The sequence below is a fragment of the Lynx rufus genome, unplaced genomic scaffold, assembly GCF_022079265.1.
Source record: "Lynx rufus isolate CCGP_SWC_20201006 ecotype Redwood Valley unplaced genomic scaffold, mLynRuf1.p SCAF_8, whole genome shotgun sequence".
Taxonomy (NCBI): Eukaryota; Metazoa; Chordata; class Mammalia; order Carnivora; family Felidae; genus Lynx; species Lynx rufus.
The window spans coordinates 72172736-72194384 of NW_025814896.1; positions in this window are offsets into that span (position 1 = coordinate 72172736).

Below are 21649 nucleotides of genomic sequence, written 5' to 3' on the forward strand. Positions count from 1 at the left end.
TACCTAGTATTTCATAGTTTTGGGGAATGAAATTATGAGACCATTAATCTCATAAACCAGTCACACTAAATTACAGATAGTTGTGTGCATGTCTTTTTCACTGTATTTTAAGTCATCTAAAAGTGGAATCGTGTCCTAATAACCTTTGAAATTCCTACAGTTTCATATCTGTTAGAACATCATAGAAATACAATTAATGTCTATTGAATTAAGAGAGATCTGGAGGCAAAATCCACACCTTTGTAGGTCACTTAATCAGCAATAACAGAGGTGGTGATGTCAATCCAGTGTTGGCGTCATTTGGAGAGACCTCAGAATCTTCCCCATGGGCAGTTTCCTACTTGTCATTTGTCAGGCTCACATAGGGACAAACATTGTGCTTACTTGGTAATTTGATGTGAACTTTGTGAGTGAGGTGTTGTGATTTTGCATCAGAGTTTGATTTGCAATTGCCTTGGAAAACAACACTTACAGAATGTCAGAGTTAAGTACAGAACATTTTTAGTATGGTGTCTTCTAATTTTTATGGATCTAAGATCTTGTCATGCAAAAAAAAAAAAAGGTAGACTAATGATCCTTCTTGCCTTTTCTGATATTTACTCTTTTAGCTAAGCTTATGTTAAACATTGGGGGAAAAAATTTATTTTCCCAAGATCAATTATTCTTTAATTTACACATTTAGTCTTTAATGGGCAGCGGTAGGTGGTAGGTGCTACAGGGGCAGGATGGTGGTACAAATATTAATAACATAAAATTTTCCTCTTTCTTTACCACCCCCAAGGAACTTTGCTTTAGTAAGTAGTCAAATAAGAGACTCTGGCTTTCACTACTCTAGTTATACCAATAATTCTTGGATTGGCTTTTTCTTTTAGAAGAGTGCTAGTTTTTAGTGTAATACTTGTGAACTCCAGTGACCTATATAGAATTAATGGGACATGAGTGGTAGAAGTATATTTGTATGGAATTATGCCAAGTTGTCCTATTCCAGAACCTCTTTGTCAAAATGTTATAAACCAAACGAGTGCTTGGCATCCTTCTTTTTATCATGATTGGTTACAAGAATAATAAAATACAAACTATAGATTCATGGAATTTGATGTCCAAATTAAATTGTCACATAGTCATGGAGTTAAACAATATTTAGCCTTTATGTTATTGAGATATGTTCCACTTAGCCCTACTTATTTTTTTAAGTTTGTTTGTTTATTTTGAGAGAAAGAGAGTGCAAGGGGGAGGGGATACAGAGAGATAGGGAGAGAGAAAATCACAAGCAGGCTCCATGCTGTCAGCATAGAGCCCAGAGTGGAGCTTGATCTCACAAAATGTGAGATCACAACCTGAGCTGAGATCGAGAATTGGATGCTTAACCAACTGAGCCACCCAGGCACCCCATCCCTACTTTGTTGAGGGTTTTTTTTTTAAATCAAGAATGAGGGGCGCCTGGGTGGCGCAGTCGGTTAAGCGTCCGACTTCAGCCAGGTCACGATCTCGCAGTCCGTGAGTTCGAGCCCCGCATCAGGCTCTGGGCTGATGGCTCGGAGCCTGGAGCCTGCTTCCGATTCTGTGTCTCCCTCTCTCTCTGCCCCTCCCCCGTTCATGCTCTGTCTCTCTCTGTCCCAAAAATAAATAAAAACGTTGAAAAAAAAAATTAAAAAAAAAAAAAAGAATGAATGCTGTATTTTGTTAAATGCTTTTTCTGCATCTATTGAAAGGATCATATAGTTTTAGTCCTTTCCTTTATTAATGTGGTGTATCAGATTGATTGATTTGTGGATATCAAACCAGTCCTGCAAGCCAGGAATAAATCCCACTTGATCATGGTGAATAATTCTTTTAATGTATTGTTGAATTTGATTTGCTAGTATATTGTTGAGAATTCTTGCATCTAGATTCATCAGGGATATTGGTCTCTATTTCTCCTTTTTAGTGGGGTCTTTGTCTGATTTTGAAATCAAGGTAATTCTGGCTTCATAGAACGAGTTTGGGAGCTTTCCTTCCATTTCTTTGGGACAGTTTGAGTAGTATAGGGATTAACTCTTCTTTAAATGTCTGGCAGAACTCCTTTGGGAAGCCATCTGGCCCAAGACTCTTACTTTGTGGGACATTTTTGATTACTGATTCAAATTCTTTGCTGGTTATGGGTCTGTTCAAATTTTCTACTTTTTCCAGTTTCAGTTTTGGTAGTTAGTGTGTTTGTAGGAATTTGTCCATGTTTTAGGGATTGCCCAGTTTGTTGGCATATTATTTTTCATAGTATTCTCTTATGATTGTTTGTATTTCTGTGGTGTTGGTTGTGATCTTTCCTCTTTCACTCATGATTTTATCTATTTGTGTCCTTTATCTTTTCTTTTTAATAAGTCTGACTAGGGGTTTATCAATTTTGCTTATTCTTTCAAAGAACCAGCTCTTGTTTTCATTGATCTGTTCTACTGGATTTCTTCTTTCTATATCATTTATTTCTGCTTTAATCTTTATTATTTCCCTTCTTATGATGGATTTAGGCTTTATTTGCTGTTCCTTTTCTAGATCCTTTAGGTGTAAGATTAGATTATGTATTTGAGACCTTTCTTACTTCTTGAGATAAGCCTTTATTGCAATGTACTTCCCTCTTAGGACTACCTTTGCTGCATCCCAAAGGTTTGGACTGTCATGTTTTCATTTTCATTTGCTTCCTTGTATTTTTTTATTTCTTCTTTAATTTTATGGTTTACCCATTCATTATTTAGTAGGATCTCCTCTAACCTTTATGTATTTGAGACCATATGCAAAAGACCCACAGCTCATATCATCCTCAATGGGGAAAAACTGAGAGCCTTCCCCTATAATCAGGAACAAGACAAGGAAGTCCATTCTCACCATAACTATTTAACATAGTACTGGAAGTCTCAGACTCAACAGTCAGACAACAAACACAAAGGGCATCCAAATAGGCAAGGAAGAAGTTAAACTTTCAGAATAGATGACATGATACTGTACGTATAAAACCTAAAATACCCACCAAAAAAAATTTGCTAGAACTAATACGTTAATTCAGCAAAGTTGCAGGTTATAAAGTCAACGTGTAGAAATCTGTTGTATTTCTATACATCAATAACAAAACAGCAGAAAAAGAAATCAAGGAATAAATCCCATTTACAATGGTAGCAAAAACAATAAGATACCTAGGAATAAACCAAATAAAGAAGTAAAAGATCTATAGTCTGAAAACTATAGAAGATTTATGAAAGAAATAGAAGAGGACACAGAGAAATGGAAAAGCATTTTATGCTCATTTATTGAAAGAATAAACATGGTTAAATGTCTATACTATTCAAAGCAATCTACAGATTTAATGCAATCCCTTTCAAAATACCACCAGTATATTTGCAGAGCTAGAACAAATAATCCTAAAATTTGTATGGAACTAGAAAAGACCCTGAATAGCCAAAGCAATCCTAAAAAAGAAAAACAAAACTGGAGGCATCACAATTCTGGGTTTCAAGTTATATTACAAAGCTGTTGTCATCAAGACAGTATGGTACTGGCAAAAAAATAGACACATACATCCATGAAACAGAATAGAAAACCCAGAAATGAACCCACAACTATTTGGTCAACTAATCCTCAATTAGGCAGGAAAGAATATCCAATGGAAAAAAGACAGTCTTTTCAACAAATGGTGTTGAGAAAACTGAACAGCGACATGTAGAAGAATAAACCTGGACCACTTTGTTACACGATACACAAAAATAAACTAAAAATGGATGAAAGACCTAAATGTGAGATGGGAAACCATCAAAATCCTAGAGGAAAACACAGGCAGCTACCTCTTTGACCTTGGCCAGAGCAACTTCTTGCTAGAGATGTCACTGAAGGCAAGGGAAACAAAATCATACATGAACTATTAGGACTTCATCAAGATAAAAACTTCTGCACAGTGAAGGAAACAATCAACAAAACTAAAAGGCAGTCTACAGGAAGGGAGAAGATATTTGCAAATTACATACTCTAATAAATGTATCAAAAATCTATAAAGAACTATCCAAACTCAACACCCTAAAAAACAACCCAGTTAATAAATAGGCAGAAGACATAAATAGACACTTTTGCGAATTAACATCCAAATGGCTAACAGGAACATGAAGAGATGGATAACATCCCTCGTCATCAGGGAAATACAAATCAAAACCATAATGAGATATCACATCACACCTGTCAGAATGGCTAAAATTAACAACACAAGAAATAACAGGTGTTGTCAAGGATGCAGAGAAAGAGGAAACCTCTTGAATTGCTGGTGGGAATGCAAAATGGTGCAGCCACTCTGGGGAATAGTATGGAGGTTCCTCAAGAAACTAAAAATAGAACTACCCTATGATCCAGCAGTTGCACTCCTAGATATTTACTGAAAGGATACAAAAATACAGATTTTAAGGGTTATATATACCTCAGTGTTTACAGCAGCATTATTAACAATAGCCAAACTATGGCGACAACCCAAATTTCCATCAACCAATGAATGTACAAAGAAGATGTTGTATATATACACGATGGAATATTACTTAACCATCAAAAAGAATCAAATTTTGCCATTTGCAATGACGTGGGTGGAGCTAGAATGTATTATGCTAAGTGAAATAAGTCTCAGAGAAAGACAAAAATCTATATTATTCCACTAATAGTATAATTATTTCACTAATATGGGAGAGAGCAGTAAAGGAAACAAACCACAAAAGACTCTTAATGATAGAGAACAAATTGAGGGTTGTTAGAAGGAGATGGGTGGAGGATGGGCTAGATGGATGATGAGGACATGAGTAACTTGAAAGAGAACCTCAGTCCAAGTTGGATAAAGACTAAGATAGTAGAATTTAATGGTATAATCCACTTAACAGTTATGAATCTAGTTTATACTAAAAGGTGCTGGGAGGAGTGCATAAAATCTCTATCAAGAAGTTTATAACTTAATTGAAAAGTAAATTTAAGACAATTAAAAATGGACTATATAAGATAGTTTATGTTCTAGGATATTTGCCAGTGATATGGGAATTCAAAAGAGAAAGAGGGGATTCAAAAGAGAAATCACAAAGAGATAGAGGGAAAAGTTCCTTTTCTTTTAGAAGGTTTTTACATTTTAGTGATAATAGGAAGATGGTACAGAACATTTAGGTTTATTAGAAATCACCCACAGGGATGAAATATTTCAGGCTTTCTGGTAAAAATGAAATGATCACTCAGTATCTATAAAAGCAGTACATTCCTTTGGCACTGCTAATTTGAGTTGTATGTCTACAAAACTGACCATACAGGGAGCATAATCATTCACTAGGATGACTAATCCTCTTATTACATTTAATTCCAGTTCTGCCTCCTTCAAGTAATATGCATTCTAAAGAACATCTCACAGACATTATTGAATTAAAGGAATAGCAATACAGGGAATTTATTTAGGGAGGAGAATTAAGTGAAAAGAAAATGGGGTAAAAGTAAAAATCTCAGCTACTAAGTGGGTACTTCTCCCACCTATTAGGAGCTAGGTTTTTTGTTTGTTTGTTTGTTTGTTTGTTTGTTTGTTTTTGAGACAGAAGTGAAGATTTGAAGGCAAAGAGCTTCCAGAGAAGGTAAATACCTGAAATCAGGTCCATAAATCCAGCTTTATGCATGTGACTTTATACCAATAAATTCTCATGACTTTAAGCTGCTTTTATTTCTTTGTTTTCCTCTGAAATACAAAACTGGTTTTGTTCTTCTATTCTGTCCATCATCCAACTTTTGGAATTGCATATCCCCAAAGACTCTATCTATCTATCTATCTATCTGTCTATCTTGAGACTGAGTGATGATGTGTTTAGCAGCTGAAAATATACTTGGAACAACCACATATTCCATGTTCTCATAGGATCTCTCCTGAGGCAGATAGTTCTTTTCATCTCATTTGGATAGCCAAATTGAGAGAGAAAAATGCTAGCATTTGCTGGATTCTCTCAAATGTTATCTCTCACTGGTTACTTCCTGAACTGTAGACTTCACATTGAAGTGGAAAGTCAACATTGTGCTTTTTTGTGTGTCTTTTCATGGATTATCCCATAAGTGAGGATAGGTATTCTATTCTTTCATTACCATCATTATTCTTAGGGCAAATAGATAGAAAATGGCACAGGTTTAAGTGTACATGAATCAAGTCCAGCTTTCTTGTGAGAATACTGTGGCCAAATGTTCCACTGAGGCTAATTTGTTACATTACAGTGGAGATGAGTCAAAATAGAATACCTTGTGATAAATTGGAGGCAAAGGTCAGAGTGGTATCCTTATGGTCAAGGGAAAAACCTAGATTCTAACCATTAGTATTCCTACTTCAGGATGGCCTTATAGCATAGCAGTGCAGGGTTCTTCCATAACCTGAATGTAATGTTAAATAAAGATGCTGTCACAGGGGCACCTGAGTGGCTCAGTTGGTTGAGCGCCCAACTTCAGCTCAGGTCATGATCTCGTGGTCCGTGAGTTCAAGCCCCACGTTGGGTTCTGTGCTGACAGCTCAGAGCCTGGAGCCTGCTTCAGATTCTGTGTCTCCCTCTCTCTTTGCCCCTCCCCAACTCTTGCTCTGTCTCTATCTTTCAAAAATAAATAATAAACATTAAAATGTTTTTTAAAAAAAAGATGCTATCACATACATGAATATCTTAATCCAGAAAATCTGTACAGTTTAATTGTTTAAAGACTGGTTTTCTGAGTGATCTCAGTAATAGAATAGTATGTGACTTGGGTTTCCTTTCTAAGTTTCTAGAAACAGAGTGTAAGCAACAGATAGTTCATTTATGTTTCTCACATCTTTTATACATCTTTAATGTTGTAAAATTGTCCACAAGTTGAAATAAAAGCGATTAAAAGTAATTTGTTGCTTTGTGCAGTTAATATGTGTATGAATGAAAGGCTTTTGGCTGCTTTGTGACATTGCCTAACTGATACTCTTAATTGAGCATTCCTCACAAAAGCTCTGTTATATAGGAAACACAGTCACTGAGCATACTTACTCACATAGAGACAGTTTTACAGAATATGAAACGGTGAATGAGAACACCAACTACTCAGTGCTAGCCAAATGCATAGAACTCTTCTGTACTTGATTTGCTTTTTACGCTTAGATTGACCAATTTATAACTTTTCTATGTTAAACATACTTACCTCACAAATTATTTTAATGATTTTATTTCTCAAATGTATTTGTAACTCTGTTTGCTATTGTTTAAACATTTAAAGTTTTGATCTCAACTTAAGTTTGGTTTCAATTTTGATGTGATGTAAGTAATTGGAAGATTCTAAATATAACCAGTAACCAAAATGGTCATGACCTTGGTGATATGCTCTATAGTTAGATATTAGAAGCTTCAATATTCTAAGGCATAACTGAGGAAGGTAGTAAAGTTCCCTTTCCTTCTCTTCAAGCTTCCAAACATGTTTGTTCAGTTTGTATGTGGTCATTATATTTTTTAGAATTCTGTCTGGAGGAAAAGAGATGATTTAGCTGACCTCTAGACAGCTCATTCTGCTGCAAGCATAAGGTTCTAAAGAGAAACTTCATAGGATTCTAATACTAGCTTTAAATAATTCGGAGTTTTATTGAAAAGTATTTTAATCTACACAAATTTGATGCCATTTTGTGATTTATGCTCATCTTTATAATTCAGCTGATATGGCATTACTAGAATTTCATTATGCAGTAAACAGTTATTCTGATGAAGAAAAAAATTTAATTTCAACCAAATATTACATTGTATTCTAATATTTTCCCTGTTAAATGTTAATTTAAACCAAATCTCTCCTAGTGTTGTGATCTGAAAAAATATATTATGAAAGCATAATAAAAAGAGAAAAAAATATGTTCTAGAAACAAAGGGTAAGAGGAGATTGTTGAAAATACAGGTGTATTTGACTTCAGTGTGTTGGTGATCCAGGAATTTTGGTGTGGTTTGATTGAGTAGTTTCTGTGCCATCTATCAGTTTGACTATATTACACTAATATGAAATTAAATACATACATGTAGCATAGAACATCCCCATTATTTTTTCCTATTCCAGGTCTATCCCAGCAGGATTCCTAAGAAAAATAAAGAAATAAACTGTGAGTTCTATTCATATGTCCACAGAAGGTAAATATGTCCAACTTCCAATGTTTATGGCAACTGTAATTACATCTGAGTGATGACAATTTCATCCTCTGTCTCTTCACCTACAGTTAGAGCTTTGTACACATACAAAGCCTTACTCCCTTGTTCTACATGAGGAACAGAAAATTTATAGAAAACAGTAGGTGCACATAACCTAAAAAAAGAGCTGGGTCTTCTGACGTTTTGGAGTTGTGGTGATCTATAGTGGGTTCTTGAATAGTACTTCCAGAGATGATAAGAAAAGGGGTGTGACTTCATTAGATAATTGCTGATACCAGTTGAGAAAATTTTCTTCTATTTCTAGGAACAATACAGGATCAAGGCTGATTTTTCTATTCAGATAATAAATTCTGATAACATGCTTGACCTTCATAAATACATAGTGTTAAGCCACCAAAGATTTATATTGACCAGACAGATGTATACTTCACCCAGTAGAACTCTATAGGGACATGTTTCCTTCAGCAATATAGTAGTAGTAGAACTATAGGCTCAGGGATAACTACATAACATCTCATTTCATCTCTAGTAAAATGAGGATGGTAGGTTAGTTCTCAAACTCCATTCAACTAGCAACTCCATTCAACATAGTCTGTACTATGTGCAAAACTTTATTCTAGGCACTAAAGATAACATGGTAAATAAAAGGATGAGACCCCTGATCATGGAGGTAAGATTTTAGTGGGGAATAAAAATTATTAAGTGCCATGAAGTAAACAAAGCAACATGTAGAATAACTGGAGTAAATCACTTTAGATCGGGTCAGTGAGAAGGCATTTCACAGGATGAGCTATTTAGTCTAGGATCTGAAAGATGTGAATAAGACAAAGGAAGAAAATTCCAATGAGAGGATGTAAAGGCAGAGTCTCAAAGGCTTAAGTGTGTCTGCAAGTCTGAGAAAAAGAAGGTGGTGCCCCTCAGGTACAGTGAGCCAGGAAATGGAAACCAAGAAGTAGGCAGAAGAAATATGGCAGGCAAGGCTATGCATCTGGGCTGTGGCAAGGACTTAAGCTGTTCCCCTAAGAGTGGCGGGACGCCATTGAGTATGGTAGTAATGTGCTCAGTTTCAACTTTTTAAAAGGTCATACTGGCTCTTCTGTAGAGAATGCCTTCCTCAAATTTTATGTTGCACTGCTTTGGGCCCAATCACTTACAGAGATTTTAGTAAAATAGCTCTTATCATTACTACTTTAAACCCTTCACTTCACTTTAGATAAAGAAAGCATTGAGTAAATTCCACAAAAACCTAATATGAGTCCATGAAACAAATTTGACCCTTTGTGCATTTATGTGTGTTCAATAGACTTTCTCTGCCACAACCTCTCTTTTTTTTTTTTTTCAAAGGGAGGCAACAAAGGGGCTGAGTAATTTGAGCAAGAGTACCTTCATCTCAGTTTTTATTTCTGAAATGGGATGAAAATGACTGAATTTCATTCATGTCTTTCAGTGCAGCAGGTCAGCATTAGGCTCCCTCAACTTTACAAACACTCTCTGTCACACACCTTGGGCTTCAATTTTTAATGGTGCTTCCTCAGTGCTTGAGTTGTGAAGGTCCTCCAACTTCTTCTGACTTGATGGTGGCCCCAGTGCAACCAGGGTCACACAGCAGAAGAGGATGTTTTCACACACACACACACACACACACACACACACACACACACACACACGCCCACAGGAGCATGCACACACAAGTAGCTATTCTTTATTCCCCAAATTTTAAAAGTCAAGCCAGGTTTCTATCCATTCCTGCAGGTTCACCACTTCCACTCTCCTGGACTCCACCAATACCCTCCTCCAGTTTCTTCCTGGCATCCTGCAGAGAAGGAGATGTTTTTGTATTTTTGTTTTTTCTTTTTTCTCTTCCTTTACTGGCTTCAAGAGAGATCTTTTCTACTGCATTTCAGATTATTCATGAGTATTTGACAAATATTAAAAGTGTTAGAAACAATTGTCCATGAGTGTTTCTAAAATTATGTAATGAATCAACGGACATGAGATTTGATTAACAAAAGTCCTACTTACAATGTTATTGCATCTGTCAATTAATGATAATTACCGTTATTTTAATATTTAATTTCAAGCTTATGACATCTTATTAGAGGTGAATTGGTAAGGTTTCAAATCTTTACATTTCACAGATTTTAGAACTGGAGGATTTAAATGAATTTTCCAAGGCCACAGATAAGTGTTTTGGAGAGCCCAGGCCCCCTGCCGTTAGGACTGTGCTCTTGTGACCACACGCCACAAAATAAAACTGCTTCTAAATTGGTTTTCTTCTCATCTAGAGGTTCAGAGTGACTGGGACTTAGGAAATTATTATTTATCATACATTCTGACAGCATGTTGCTGCCATTCTTGTGATTTACTATGGAATGGAGAAAACATTGCCAACCAAGCATGTCAAAGCCACATCTCATTATACATTCCATTTGCTCTTCAAAGCATGGCTCCTAGTGTATATGTACATGTGCAATTGCTATTGTAGCCATAAAATAAAATAAGCCAGTTTGGCTCTTTTACCTGTTGAAGGCCTTCAAATGTATGTGACCTCTGGGATATGCCAAATGCTTCCCTAGACATTTGGATTATAGCTATTCTTTGGATTACAGGATCCTCAGATATTGACAAGGAAATAAAGAAACACAAAATAAGGAATAATTCCTTACTGATGCTTTATTCTCTCTGTCTCTCCAGAGCCCCTGATTCATCTGATGTCTGTCTTTAGAACTGACTTATATCTTGATTTCTGGAGAGGCTTTCTCCACTGAAATGCTTAAGAGAATGCCACTAGCAGTATTGTGTCCCCCCTATGTGTTTTGCAAGTGCAAAGCTAGGGTAGGGGTTTTCCTTTATTATTATTTTTTTTAATTTTGCCTTATCAATTCTTGCTTGGCAAAGCAATGCTCTCAATACAGGAGGCTACTTAGGAACAGTATTTGATATTAGAGAACAATAAAAGTTGAGAAGTTTATCTCAACAAATACTCTGTTCTGGCCTTAGATGTCAGCTACTGATTATGAAAATAAAGGTATATTGGTTATGTTTAAAGGCAGTTGTTCAGGGATTTGGAGTGTTCAAAAGGCTCCTGTGTAGAGGGATGGAGAGCAAAGCTTGCAGTCACTGTGGCTTCATTTTATGCTCAGTACCCATGATTCAGCATATAACGTTGCTTTGCCTTTTACTGTTTTATTGTTTTGCTACTGAGCATATTATGCATTAGCACTTCAGCAGGGAAATTTAAAGAGTGTTATTCTATTTATTTTAAGTGTCATATAATTATGAATTGATTTACTAGCCATTGTAATGCTACAAATGGTAATTAATTTATTTGCATAATATGTAGTTTCATAGAAGTTCAATTATAATAAAACATTTGCTAAATGCACCATGAAAATAGCGTTTCCAGAGAGAGTGAGAGTCTAAGACTGAAATGTCTTTAGTCAGTATGTGGTTGTCAACATGAACAGTCCCTTCATTTAAAGATGGAAGGAAGGTTTCCTTAGCCCCATGGCTCACTTACCTATATTTTTCTTTATTTTAAAATATGATATTCAAGATCTTTGAGATATGCTAACAAGTAACAGGAAGTAGTAGGAAGTAATATGAAGGTGAGGACATTGATTCAGTTAATAGTCAAAATCCCTTCAGCCAAAACCAGAATAGAAATATATAAGTAGTTACCATTTTGCATGAACAATGAGCTAGCAGGGTACAGTTCTGGACCTTGTACCCATGTCCACTTCCCATGCTTTGATGGTTCCCCCACCCCCACCCCCACCCCAGATAAGACACAAAGGGATGGACGGTGGGTGAGTGTAATTCCTACTCTCTGGGAACACAGAACCAGCGCTAGGAAAGGGTTCCAAGTACAAGTTCCTGCTTCCCAGATAATAACTAAACAGGTGGCACAAAAAGCCAGACTGTCTTAGATCAAAAGTTTCTGAATATTCTTCCAGTAAGAACAATGCTTTTTCCACACTTACCCATGAGAAGGAAGAATGCAAGGGTGTGGAATCCCTCCCTTGGTATATGGATGCGTCTTGCACATCCAGCAGACTATCTTGGCCCTAGCCAGGCTCTCTGGAAACAGGGAAGATAAAGATCCAGTGCTTTTCTTGTTTTACTAACAAAATCTTGTCAGTATTTCCTTTCCCCCAAAAGTCCATTCCTCAAATCATACCATGTGACAGAGTGGAAAATGGCCTGAACTATATGATAAAACACATCGTGACATAGATCATGGCCTCTAAGGAAGCTACCTGAGAAGTCAATTTATTATTATTTTTATTGTTTGTCTCTACCTACTGCAATCAAAGCTTCATGTGGCAGGAATCGTTTCCCTGAATCTCATTAAGTGTTGTATATTGCCTTTTTATTTTCATTCATCTCAAAGTATTTTCTGACTTTCCTAGTGATTCTCTCTTTGATCCAATGCTTATTTAGGAGTCTGTGCAACCTAACTAAAATGGAGTCACTTATGTTAGGAACAAAGTAGAAACAATCAAAGCACACATGTAAAGGAAACAGAACCTTATGAGAATTTATAGCCCTTCTTAGATCAACATAGGATACCAGCCAGTCCCCAAATGCCTACTCTTTTCATGCCATCTCTGGACTTCCTGGTTCCCCAGACACAGTGACCCTGATCCAAATAAGAAAGAAGACCCTGAGACAAGCAGTCCACTGAAAAGTCAAATAACTTCCATATTTATTCCATAAAAATCCCTTAGTCTCTGAGCAACTGGGAATTTAATGTTTTCGTAACCTTGAGTTTCCCGCTTGCAGGTCAAAAGCCTTGTGTTAAGCTCTTCTTTCTCCTTTGTTTTATTCAATGTGCAGAGTTCAGTATTTCATAATTGTAATCGTATTGTTACCACATATTTGTGACTTATCCAAAATCCCTTTACTACTGGTTTTTAATTTATTTACATTTTGGTTAGAGAACATACTTTTTATGATTTCAATTATTTTAAACATATTAGGGGCACCGATGGCTCAGTCGGTTATGCATCTGACTTCAGCTCAGGTTATGATCTCGTGCTGTTTGGTTTCTTGTCCCGCATTGGGCTCTGTGCTGACAGCTCAGATCCTAGAGCCGGCTTCAGATTCTGTGTCTGCCTCTCTACTCCTCCTCCACTCATGCTCTGTCTCTCAAAAATAAATAAACGTTAAAAAAATTAAGCATATTAAGACTTGTTTCATGGGACAACATATGGTTTATCTTGGATCCCATTTCACGTGCACTTAGCAATATGTACTCTGCTATTGTTATGTGGAGTGTCATGTAAATGTCTCTAAAGTCCAGCTAGTTTATAGTGTTCAAGTTGTTAACCCTCTGGCACTTTTTATAACTAGACCCTCTATTATTGAAAATGAGATATCGACATTACCCACTACCACTGTTGAATTATGTTTTCTCTCTACAATTGTGTCAGATATTGCCACATGTATCTTGAAACTCTGTTGTCAGATTTGTATATGCTTATACTTCCTATGTTTTCTTGGATTGATATTTTAATCATTAGGAAATATTTTTTTCCTTTTCTCTAGTAGCAGTGTTTTGTCTTAAACTTGATGGCTAGCATTAGCATAGCCATTCCAAATCCCTTTGTTTACTGTTTGTTTGGTATATAGGTTTCATTATTTTATAATCATATTTTTTTTAATTTTTTAATGTATATTATTGAGAGACAGAGAGTGACAGAGCATGAGCATGGGAGGGAAGAGAGAGGGACACACAGAATCTGAAGCAGGCTCCATGCCCCGAGCTGTCAGCATGGAGTTGGACATGGGGCTCGAACTCACAGACTGTGAGATCATGACCTGAGCTGAAGTCGGACACTTAACCAACTGAACCACCCAGGCACCCCTATAATCGTATTTTTTAATCCATTCTTCTAATCTCTACCTTTTGATTATACTGTTGGATCCATTTCCATTTAAAGGACTTATTGATAAGGTATGATTTAAATCATCCATTTTGGTATTTGTTGTCTGTATGTCTTAAGGATTTTTGTTTCTGTATTCCTCTATTAATGCCTTTACTAGTATTAAAGAGATGGATTTCAGTGTGTTATTTTAATTTTGTTTTTCATTTGCTGTGTTTTAAGAATTATTTTCTTCGTAAATGCCAGAGGATTATGATTAATGATTCACACCTAGTGTATAACAATTTAGTTTAGAATAAAGTGTGTGTATGTGTATATTTTGCTGTTGATGACCCTTTTTCTCCTATCTAACTTAAAAGACAACTATATAAGGTAATTCTTAAAAATCTCTGTTGATGGGCACACAATTTATAGATGGAATTTGTGACAACAGCAAAAAAGAAGGAGAAATGAGAGCTATATAGGAACTCCCTATGATGGTTGGGCCAAGCCTTTAACACTTGACCCCACAGTTTACAGTTCAGCCTTAGCTTTCACTGCCTGCTCACATGATCCTCAAGGTTAGCGAGAGGTGAGAGTTTAGGGCCTTCTTAGGTACATAGCAATGACTTCTAGATTCCCAAGTATATGCCAGAACTTTTAATAGTACTTTATGAACATCTCAGTATCCAGATAATTTTGACAATTTTTCTAATGTTCTCATGATTTTATAAGAGTATAGATTTTCAGGCATCTTTACTCCACCATTCCTGTTGATAACTTCTAACATTCACTATTTTACCCTATAACCAAATGACTATGCCACAAAATTGCTGGGGCAAATAGCCTATTTCCCTCCCCTTACCCCCACTAAATGGCAATGTAACTAGAATGACTGTTTCTTATAGTTCAACTACTAAGATACATGCTAGATCTTGACACCTAAGCTCAAAGTAAATGATGGTTGAGAATATACAGGCTTTCACAGAGACTAACCTGTAAATGATTAGTCTTAAAGTTCTTTCATGTGCCTGTCGATTCCAATGGCCTTGTTTAATGTTCAGAGACTTTAATCCTACTTATTACAAAACTAACTTGTGCACGTGATAACTCTGCATTTGACTTATGGCTGCTTCATATGTTCCCTTTGAAGAAAATTTCCCATGTACGAGAAATACTCTGAGTAGTTGAATTCTGCCATCATTATCTGAGGTTTAGTTCTTGTCTGTAAATGAGATTTTTCCAGTTATCTCCTCATTGTCCTTGGGAACGACTCCATCAGCCTCTTAGCATGTAACTCTATTCAGTTATAAATAAGTGAATGTATTTTCATCAAAAGGAAGTATTGTGTTGTTACCTTTATGATCATTTTGCCTGATCTGCATTCTGGAAACTATGTTGTTATGGCCAAAGACTAACAAAGCTGACGTTGCTTAATTTGTTTTGACTTGTCACTACTCACTTTATTTTGTGATGGGAGACTCTTTGACAACAATTTATGTAGTTGGACTTCATTCCCACAATGAGGAATCTCTTTGAAGTAAGCAAGATACAGCAAATTTCCTCTGAGAAGGAAGTTGGGGTACACCTGAAAATATGTAAAGTGGAACCCTTAATAGCAGATCATATTCCACCTGGTAGTGGCAACTGAGAAAGGGTAACCATATGCCCTGGTTTTCCTGAGATATCTCCATTTACACTTATTGTCCCAATGTGATTACGACTAGGACACCCCTTAACTCTTAAAATTATCTCAGAATGATAAATTATATATAGTCACCCTAATTAGAACAGTCTCTGAAACTGGCCTGTGTGTATTCAAATTCATGTTCCTTTATTTTCTGAATATGTGATAAGGCAATTTACCTATGCCTCAATTTCCTAATTCATAAAAAGGGGATGGCAATAGCATCTGCCTACCAGGGTTGTGATAATTAAATGTATGTACAGCTCTTGGAACAGTACCTAGTGCTCAACATCTGCCATATATCTAATAATGTCTTATACCACATGCAACAAATACAATTTCTAGACCACATTCATTAAAAAGGTTTCTATTGGGCGCCTGGGTGGCGCAGTCGGTTAAGCGTCCGACTTCAGCCAGGTCACGATCTCGGGCTCCGTGAGTTCGAGCCCCGCGTCGGGCTCTGGGCTGATGGCTCAGAGCCTGGGGCCTGTTTCCGATTCTGTGTCTCCCTCTCTCTCTGCCCCTCCCCCATTCATGCTCTGTCTCTCTCTGTCCCAAAAATAAATAAACGTTGAAAAAAAAAATTAAAAAAAAAAAAAGGTTTCTATTGGCCCACGAAATTGATATATTCCCAAATAATTTTTAAAGAGAGAATAAAGACCAAGCGTCCACTGGCTGATGAATGGATAAGAAAGATGTGATATTTACATAAAAGGGAATAGTACTCAGCCATGAAAAAGAATGAAATCTTGTCATTTGCAATGATGTGGATGGAGCTAGAGAGTATAATGCTATGTGAAGTAAGTCAGAGAAAGACAATTACCATATAATTTCACTCATATGAGAATTTTAAGAAGTAAAACAAATAAGCAAAGGGGAAAAAAAGGCAAACCAACACATAGACTCTTAACTACAGAGAACAACCTGATGGTTACCAGAGGGGAGGTGGGTAAGTGGTTGGGTTAAATAAGTTATGGGGACTAAGGAGTGCACTTGTTGTGATGAGTACCAGGTATTGTATGGAGGTTTGGAATCACTGTATCATACACCTGAAATTAATAATACACTTTATGTTGGCTAACTAGAATTTAAATAAAAACTTAAAGAGAAAGAATAAAGATAGAGAAGGAAACAACACTAACAAAGTGCTATAAAATAGGAGTGAATTTACTAAAAAGAGTAAGTTGTATTTTTCTGAGCAATGTTGAATTATATTTTCCTCTCCAGGATAGAAACACTTTATATTAAAAAAGCAATATCCCAGTATTTTTGTTATTAATTCACAACTTTACATCTATCTGGATCAGGTGCTATCACAGCCTCTCCCAAATTTTCCATAATATTATCTGAAAACCTTAGGAAATGAATAGTGCTATTCCTTTACTTGGAAACCTCTGAAGTTAGAATTGTGCCTTCTGGTCCCTGGAGTACACAATTTGCATTCTACTGATTATAGTAACACCGTTGTACTTAAAGCTTCCCCCTTTGGGTGAATGTAAATCTCTGTCTATTTGATCCCTTGCAGGGAGCTGTTCATTTCTATAGAAAATACAAAAACAGTCTTTTACCTAAAACACACACACTTGGAATAAGTTAACACAGAACTAGGAGGAATGTAATACAAGGGTCTTACTGCCTTGCCTGATCATAAGTGAAACAATACTAGATTGTATTTTTTATTAACTTGTATTGGAGAGATTTCTTTCTAATTCATATATTCAGCTCACATTCTATGGATGCAGAAGTGCCTGAAACAAGGCTTCAGTAACTTTTCTCTCTAATATATCAATGCCAGTCAAGAATGTGGCAGCAGGCAACAGCAAAACTAACTCTGAATTGCAAATTGACAATATGATTTTGTCCTTTTAGAAGTCAAAAGAGAGCTCACTATTCTCATTAAAGACATAACTGATATATTCATTGAGAGGTGATTTTAAAGGTAAAGTGACAGAGCTCTAATTCACTAATTTACCTGTATTAAAAATTCAAACATGATGTAGACATTAGCACTAGCTCAAGAGAAATGGAGGAAGTGAAATTAAAACAGCTATAGAGTGGTTTGATTATTTCCCTGCCTAGTCTACTTAGGAAGTCTTTAATTCCTTTTGTCAATAAGGCTTAAAATGGTGCAAAAATGCACAAGTTTATCTTTTTCTAATCTTTATGAATCCAGAGTAAACCAGCTATTTAAGAGTAGTAAAGATAGCTACAACTGACTTCACCAAAGACACATACAGCAAATGGGACACGAGGTGATGATTGATGTCCTCAATGACAGGGCCTTGCACTTTGGGTAAATGGTGTCAGAGAAAGCTTTGGAGATTCTACTGTTGCTTAGGCTGAGTAGAGTCCTGGGCTCCACTCTGTGTTTTGCAATGATAGCAACAGTGAACAGTACATATATGCCAAGGAATATGTGTACTAAGGAGTGTTGTATAATAAAGTTGTCTAGCATATTGCTTCTTAAATTAACTGCTATTTAAAAAGACAAACTATTTAAAACAAACAATTTGGGACACCTGGGTGGCTTAGTTGGTTAAGTGGCTGACCAGCTCAGGTCGTGATCTTACGGTTCCTGAGTTCGAGCCCCATGTCAGGCTCTGCGCTGACAGCTCAGACCCTGGAGCCTGCTTCGGATTCTGTGCCTCCCTCTGTCTCTCTGCCCCTCCCCTGCGCAAGCTCTGTCTCTCTCTGTCTCAAAATAAATAAGCATTAAAAAAAAATTTTTAAATAGAAACAATTATCTGGTATAGCTCTGAGAGCTCCTATAGAAGACATTAAGACAGCAACTTGTAAATTAAAGATACCTACAAAATGTCCTGGGACAGCAGTGGGCACTAGATTAAAAAGGGACTCTATCACTGTAAACAACTGTATCTCCTATGAGACAATGGTATATTTCCTTTCTGCACCAGTGAACCGGTTGCCTGAGCCATTAACATTATGCAATGGTCTTTTGTATTCACTGCACATTAAAGAAGCAAACAGTAGTCAGGGGCAGTTAGAAAAAGAACTTGGAAAAAAATGACCACATATAGTTTGCTCTATACAACCTGCAGAGACAAAGATGGTGGTCTTAGAGAAATAATTCCCATTTCCTCTTGTAGTCAAAACAATAATCAATTGATTGCCAAACAGTATGGTATTATGAATAAAAACACAACCCTTGGATTTAGGCTGTGCACATTTATGTTCTATCTCCACTCTTAGCAGCTATTTTTTTATTAAGCTTTTTATTTTAATTCCAGCATAGTTAACATATAGTGTTCTATTAGTTTCAGGTGCACAGTATAGTGATTCAATAATTCTATACATTGCTCTGTGCTCATCACGATAAGCATACTCTTAATCCCCTTCACCTATTTCACCCATCCTCCCACCCACATCCCCTCTTATATGCTTTATTTTAAATAAGTACCTTCAGTTAAACTTTTTTTTTTAACAAGAAAATGTTTTACTGAAAGCATACTTCAGAATACATGGTACTAAAAGATATATATAATACATTCCATCCGAGAAAAATAGAATACACATTTTCTTCAAGTTCTCAAAGAAGAATCCCCTGGTTAAATCACATAAAAAAGAGACATGACAAATATTATAAATTTACGAAGACTGAAATCATACCAAGTATATTTTCCAGCCACAATGGTACAAAACTGAAGATCAACAATAAAACAAAGCTGGAAAATCTACAATGTAAATATTAAATATTTAATATGTAAAAAATTAAACAACACACTACTGCTCAAGCAATGGGCCAAATAAGAAATCAAACAGCAAATCTCCTTGTGGTGTCATATTTTTTATTGAACTTTTTTCCTTAATACAAGCTTTTATAGCATAAATTTCACTCTAACATCTGCTTTTGCTGCATCCCATAGGTTTTAGAATATTACAATTTCTCTTTCTTTTGTTTTGAGATATATTTTGATTCACTCTTAGCAATTGTTGGGTCTTCAGCAAATTACTTCAACTCACTCTGCCTCAGGTTCGTTACCTGTAAAATGCAAATAACCTTACTTAAAAAGAGAGGCAAACATTTAATCTTGAGTATTACATTAGATAGTCCATGTAAAAACTTAGAAATGAACTTTGCACATTATGAAATCTCCAAAAACTAGCTTTTAATATTTTGATCAAGCTATAGAATATGTGTCACCAAGATTCCAGTATTACCCATTGGTATGTAAAGGTAGATCCCAGTATCCCAGGGTCAACATTTCCAATCCTTATGATGCAGGCAGGCTGGGTCCACAGACCGGGAGAGGGGTCCCAAAGGATCAGCCAAGAGGGTCCTTGGCTTCATGCAGGATAGAAATCAAACATAAGCCAGAGAAAGTCAAAGCATAGTTTAATGAGTAGTGTGAGTGATGGACAGAGAATAGCAGTTGGAGTGTCTGGGAGACTTGGAAAGGAAAGAAGAATCAGTCTTGTCATCACTTGGGGTTAGAGGTTTTTATTAGAAAGGGGTCTAAGGTTCATGTTCCTTCAGGAATCCGGGGTAAGTTCCAATCAAAGGTGAGTGTCAGGTAAACAGTACATGTCATTCCATCAACAACTGAAGGTAGGGAGTGTTGAAGCCAGCATCAGCCAAGGTTTGTTTCCCAACATCTTAGAACATGTTTAGGATCTGGTTCTGCTTAGATGTTTTCAGGTGTTTGGAGCCTCAGACAAAACTCAGAGAATGATTATCTTTTTTTGACTTTTCCCTCGAGGTGGGAACATAGCTTATTTGGCCTATTCAGAAGAAAATATAGAATGTGGGTAAATGGGGCCTAGCAGAAAAGTAACAGAGATGGAGACTTTCTAAAATGGAGTCCCTTCAGCTTCCTTACCTCACTTATATCAACAAGGTAATATTTTCCAGTGATTTCTGCTCAAGAAAATACTGACAGATGACACATATAACTGAACAACCCCAACACTAAAGGTTTTTTCAAGGGTGAAGAATGTGTAGTCAGAGCTCTCTGTGGGGTCCTACTGCAATGAGCCCAAGCCTACTGCCTATGTTCATCCCTGCCTACCTTTCCAGGACTTCTGAAGACAGTATATTTCCCTAGTTTCCTAGGAGTGAGCATCTTTTTACCAGCTCTTTCTAAGAGTATTCTGATGGCATATTTGTTGAATCCTAGTGACACAGTTATTTCCTTTATGGCAAAGGGCTTTTCCTCCAGAGACCACATGCCAAGGCAAGCTGTGGCCCAGCCTCATAATGTACTTGGAACTTTCCCTGCTCCCTCTGACTAGCTAGGTCCTAATAATAGGTGTGGCCCACTTCACCACACTTTTTTTTTTCCTGCACTTCAGTCCAAGAAACTCTTGTGTATTTTCCTTCAGTCCAGTCTCCTTTGGGGTTCTTTAGCCCATCAGACTAGTCTGTGAATCTCTGAAAAACATTTCTGGACCAGTCTCAAAGTCTTTCCAACTGATCTCTTAGGACCTCTGACATGTGCTTCAGTGTGCCTTACCATTTAATAATGTTAGGAATTAACCTGAAGATTCTAGCAATTAGGGGATTTGTCTACCTAGAGTACACAGAGTACTTTTAAGTAATTGCCTAACTCCACTTTTCTCTGATAATCTAACCTTTGGATCAACTCAAGTATTTGGTATAAATGAAGCAAAAATAGTGTGTTCCATGAGTTTTCATCAGTAGGTATATCTCTATGTTTTATGTGTTATCCATAATGACTGAAGACAAATGACTGGGCCTGAAAACCAAACATTCGTAGTTGTATGTGACTATCTCCTGGTACACATGTACAGACTAAAGAGAGATGGAAGGAAGTTGATGGTGAATCACCCTCTGATGGGTAATAACAGAATTAGGTGACTAGTGGAAGGAAAGACACTGGGGAGGACTAATGAGGAAGAAATGGTAATCTGTGAAAACAAGTAACTATCAGGATCTGTGGAGTATCTATTTGTGTCTCTTTCCATCAGTAGAG